Raw genomic sequence first — 5,785 nt, forward strand, 5'->3', positions numbered from 1 at the left:
ATGGAACGTTCCCCCTTGTTCTCTCCAGAGAAAATGCTATCTAGGCATATGTCTCAAGAAACAGCTCAGTAGTATTTCATACTACATGAGAATTCCTGTGCATTTCAAATTATCCCTGGTGATACGTATGGATTCTAACTCCTTAAATAAAGAAACTTGCCTTGCAGTCACAGCAGCTGTCCACGCCATACCAACTAACACGCTGCTGAAAAGAGGTCACCTTTGCCTTCAGAAAAAGCTAATTCAGGAATTTCCATTCTACCATCACCTGATTCCCTGGGAGGGAAAAGCTCACTTTAAGAGACAAATTTACAACTCCCAGTGATTCTGTTTCAAACCGTTAGTTCCTCAACGCTGTGGCCATAAAAGAGCTGTAAAAACAATTGCTTGTGAGAAGCCCTCGTGCTGTCCCATGAGTACTCAGCTACTTATTTATGATTGAGACCACAGAAGAGGAGCAGAGAAAAATGCCCTTATACACATTCCTTGGAGCAATCCTTTCTCTATAAGAAATGAGCATTAATTTACTATGCAAATATAATTTAGGGTCATTCTTTAAAGCAGAGACAGTTACACAGGGATGGAAATACAAGCTCTCATATAGGTTGAGCAGAAAAAAAAAAGATGTGTTCTCAGAATCTGATGCAATCCATACTTTAATGCCCAAGACAGGCCCAGGGATCTCAGCAAATGCAATTTAAGAGGTAATTGAAACATCAATACATATCTCTGTATTATTTTACTTGCAGTCAAATCATTATTACAGCATATGTCATCTGAGCTGGCCAAGAGATCAAACGTGACAGCATTCCATAATCCACATTGACAAAGTGGGTTCAGGCTAGATGTGTACTGCTCCCACTATGGCCAGAATGGCTCTGAAGTGGCCACATCAATAGTGACTGAAATTACTACTGAAAATGGATCCACCAAAACTCACATGGGAACCTCAGGTAAAGCTGGAGAAACAGAATAAGGCATGATATGTAACCTCAATGTTGCTTTTGTTGTTCCAAGGGGCAGCTCCAGGATTAGCTCCCAGAGCTGAATCCAGTCTGTGTTTTGGTCAGCCATCATCCTCAGATGAAACAACCTCAGCGAGTGACTGAGCATCCTTCATGCAGCCCCACTGCTATCTGAGCATTGCACATGGACACATCAGGCATCCTTCTGTGAGAGAACAGATGCCAGCACTGCTTTGGAGTTGCATGGGCTTTCAGTGCAGAATGATCCAAGTGCCCAGCAATTTGGCATGGAACACACAAGATCTTGGACTGGGTCTTCTCAGCATCACTACAGTACAAATACTAAGCAGTAGTAAATAAACCCCTTTTCTATTGTGAGCACAGTGTGCTTCGAAGCGTAGTATTTGATGAAGATTCTGTAACAGAAATAATATAAGATCAATTTATAAACATTCATCAATTAGTCTTCCTATTCTCAAGAAATATTCTATTTATCGAGAAAATAGTCTCATTAGACTCTGCACAAACCAATTATCTCAGGCTCACCATCTTTCAACTTTCATAACTTCTTAATAACTGTGGAAGAGAAATTTTTAAGTAGCAATTACTTACTGCGTGATCCAGATATCATGACTGTTGCTGACTAATAAAAATCCACAGTATATTTGTTTCATTGCCCTTAAACTTCTTTTCCTCTTGTAGTAGAGAGTCACCCTGCACGAACTCTCCAGTTAGCAAAACAGGTACAGCAAATGTATGTATCTATATGCAACATGCAAAATATATGGACATACATATGTAATGGTCTTGTGCAACCCTTTTCCACTCAGCAAAACCAGGGAAGATTCCAAAAGGTGCAGCTTAAAACTATAAATCTCCCAAACTAAACAGCTCCAGGCTCTAAAAACTCAAGAATTCATTAAAAACATCACGACATCTAAAAACAATAACTTCGACATTTTAAAGGCTGCAGAGTCTTAATTTGCCTTCTGAATTCTAGTCTTGCATCTCTGCACGTTCTGCTTGCGTTCTGGAAATGTTTTAGTGCACTAAATATTTACTTCTTTCGTCTCCTTTATTAAGAGTGGAGATTCTCATGAAAAAACCACAACAAATTAACCTTGAATCATCCCACAGTATTCACCAGCAACAAGTCCTTCAGATCGAATGAACAAGGAAGATCACCAGCAGCTTTCAGGTAGGACACAGATGACAGGGGGTTATTCATGCAAATCCTGTATGATGTCTATTATGACGAGGTCCCTAAAGAAGGGCTAATAATTTCTACAGAGGAAACTGTATCTATAAATTACTTGGGAGAAAGGAAAACTGCAGCATCATTTCAGGGACTGCTTTGAGGATCTGCCTTTGAAAGCTTGCTGCTTACCAGAGAGAGATAGGAACTGAAGATAAAGAGTGGGCACCCAGGAACAGAAACAAAGGAGCAGGAGGGCATCAAATAGCTCAAAGTCAACTTAGAGCATCTGCCGGGTGCTGAAGGAAAAATCACTGCTCCCAGCAGGCAAAGTTCACCTTTTCCTTACCCAAACAAATGACATTCACATCCCAGTGTATCAGCAAGAGCGAACTGGCAGAGTGTGATGGATTGCCATAGCTAAAGGAAGAAAAAGGCACCAAACTGGCTGTCAAAGAGCAGGACTGGAAGACTGTAGCTGGGACAAGCCTGTGCACAAAATGCATCCCCCAGGCTGAGCTTTACCACCCACTTCGGGTGCTCCAGGCAATAAACCCACCGGTGATCCTCAAACATCCTTTGGGCACTTCTGTCACACGTGGGGCATCAATCTACTCCACAGTGCTCCCTGTCCTCCTGTTACAACCTCTGCTGATCAGTACTTTCTCTTGCATTTCAGGCTGTTGTGCAACGCTGCTCTCTACATGGCACCTGTAGTGAGTGGAGTGAGTTGCTACCTCTGAGTGCTTTGTAAAACTCTGTGGGATGTCCAAGGATGCCAGTGGCTGTACACAAGCAGGAGCTTGATGTTACCGGAACACCACCTGCAAACAATGGTTGCTAGGAGGTAAACATCAAGTTTAGAAACCTGAAAGGAAGCAACAATTTCAGGTTCAGTTTGAGGCTCATCGAGGTCTTTCTGTTGACTTTAAACAAGGTATAATCCATCCTGTAGCAAAGGTAGTGCAATTTTTTGAAAAGAAGTAAAAATAAACGTCGCTCAGATGATTCCAGGCAACAAAGGCTGGCAACAATTGGCCGCTGGGAAGGGAGAGTGAATAGGGAAAATGAAAGGTGACAGCAAACAGCTTTAGTGAACAAACCCCCCCCCAAAATAAGGAATTTAGCTGAGAACAGCTAACAAAATAAAAAAAACACCAGACCTCAGGTGAGGCTGTCCTACCACCCACCCCACCTATACTCATTTTGGTACCTTTGTTTCTTTTTATTTTACTTCTTCTAATTTGTTTCTTGGTCAACATCCTTATGCAACACACCCAACACAACGTGCACTGCACCCAGCCTCCTCTACTTGCCCCAAGCACAGCAGTGCTTGGCAACCTGCATTGGCATTTTAACACTTATATTTTGTTATTATTTCGTTTATTTTCATTAAGAAGAAGACAGAAAAATAAGATCAGTCTGAAGCATATGTCTTCGCTTGTGATTGCTTTGACAGCAGTTTCACTGGGATGAGAAACATATTGCAAAACTATTTTAAAAAGTATTTTCAGCACCTCCAGAAACTCCCTGGTGGGATTTCAAAGTTTTTGCTCACTACAGAGATATTTACACCCACTCCAGTCCTCCAGAGAAGAATCATTTCCTCAGGTTTTGACTGTGCTCAATAAAAAGAGTACATCTCTTTTGTTAGTGAAAAAAAATACCATTGCAATTTCCCCAGAAGAAAATTGCTGTGATTCTCACCTACTGAATGCTGATGTGGCTCTAAGCAGTGTCATATAGCTCATCCAACACCAAAGAGCATTCCTCTCCTCTGTGGAAACAACACAGTTAACTTTGCTTCACTAAGCAAAAAAAAAAAAAAATTGTTGAGGACAACTACCTAGACAAGCACCAAAATGCAATTCCTTCTCTAAATAAAGCCTTCTAGCTTCAGCAGACATCCAATAATTTGTCCCCCTCAGATGAGTAAAGTTGCAGGGTCCTCAAAAATTGAATTTGCACTGTGTGAGTGGGGAACTGAACCACAAAACTCAGCTCACCTGTGTGGGACTGAGAGCCACAGGTGTTACAAACTCCGTGCACAGATCCCAGCCCCCTGCAGTCATCACTGCTCTGTGTTGTCATGAGCTGCTCTGAAGCTCCCGTCCTTCACCTGGGGTTTGGCCAGGTGTGACAATCAGCCAGCAGAGCCATTATCTTGCTAAATCAATAAAGTGACAAACTTCAAACAAGCCATTATAAATATTAGCAGATCACTGAGAATTTTTATGGATGAGTAGAAGGGAAGTTAATTTTTAGTGATCTCAGATTCAAGGAATCCACTTCTGGAGACATCCAATGGCTTAGTGACAGAAGGCACAAACCTATGCCTCCAACAGTCCAGTCCCATGATCACGATCCATATTCCTAACAGATGATGGATGGGGATGTTGCAAAGGGAGAAGACCCATGGCTCTTCTGCAATTCAGCTCTTTAGGGGCTCTGGATGCCAAGCAAAGCCTGTTGTCCTCCAAACCAAAATGCTGCCAGACAAAGAAAAGTTATAAGTGATAAAGGCTCCTAAACAAGAATTTAATTTAGATTGATTAAGATAGCTATTACACATCAATTCATTTAAATACAAATGGATTATTTGGAATGTGATCATTGAAGATTAACGACTCCTGCACACAATATAAATACATAGCTAATTATAAAGTCAAGTAGTCATTATTAATATTTCTAACGATCAATTTGTATTCAAACAACATAAAATCACCAATTCTAAGTCTCCTGCAGTCATGGTAATTGGGAAAAGAGACCATGATCTATACAGAAATCAATGGGCTCGTGAGTGCCTGGCTGAAGTCAGAGCTGTGGAGCTGAGTTTTCCGAGGCACACAACAAAACTGGGAGCTCAGACCAAGCAGAAGGAGTTATTTTTGTTATATTTTGGTTATACTTGTTGTTTTTCTTTAAGTACAGCCAGAGAGAGACTAAACAAAAAGATCACTAAAATGCTTGCTGCAATTGGTATGTAGACGTGGCTCTAAAAGGGCACACGTTCTGAGCACAAAGAGGCACTGTAATACAACACCAGGCTATCAGACAGGTGATAGGACAAGCACTCCCTGCCTGCAGATGAGATGTTCTCAATTAGACATGCCTAAATGCAATAGACCTCTGCAGAAAGACAGCCCAGTAATAATTTCCATTCTGAACGTCAGTTGAAAGAGCAGCAATGATTTAATACAGATCACTGGCAGTTCTGCACACCGCACTGTCTTGCTGCTTGGCCGCCGCTGGAAGGAAGAGACAGTTTGACCATACTGGCACATTCCACACAAGCATTTCACTTTCAACTTGCTGCCTTCAAGACGGAGCTAGCAAATCAGCTCGTTTTCATAGATCTGAAACACATCCTCTTGTCTCTGGTTTGACTTCTACATATTTGTGTGCAAGTAATAATTTCTGCAGTGGTTTTATTATGCAAAATAGTAATATATATTTTTTAATGTTTCATTTTTTTAGGTAGGATATTTTTTGAGCAGAATTTTCAGGACGTGGCGACAGCCTGGACTCTCTCATGCCAGTTTACTGTGGTTTGCAATAGGATGCTCAGTCCAGCACATAAGCAAGGAAAGGCTTTCTGTTTCACTGGTAAATCTGTTCAGCTTCT

General features: G+C 41.3%; 1 long non-coding RNA gene across 1 annotated transcript; it reads right to left on the bottom strand.

Moving 5' to 3' along the window:
* Positions 1-407: 407 nt before the first annotated feature.
* Positions 408-4,637, bottom strand: LOC125698764 (uncharacterized). The gene is made up of 3 exons (XR_007379316.1): positions 4,007-4,637; positions 3,868-3,937; positions 408-1,381 (listed from the first exon to the last, which is right to left on the bottom strand). It is a non-coding gene; the product is annotated as an uncharacterized LOC125698764 (long non-coding RNA).
* Between the last annotated feature and the right edge of the window lie 1,148 nt (positions 4,638-5,785).

The sequence above is a fragment of the Lagopus muta genome, chromosome 11 (genome assembly GCF_023343835.1).
Source record: "Lagopus muta isolate bLagMut1 chromosome 11, bLagMut1 primary, whole genome shotgun sequence".
NCBI lineage: Eukaryota > Metazoa > Chordata > Aves > Galliformes > Phasianidae > Lagopus > Lagopus muta.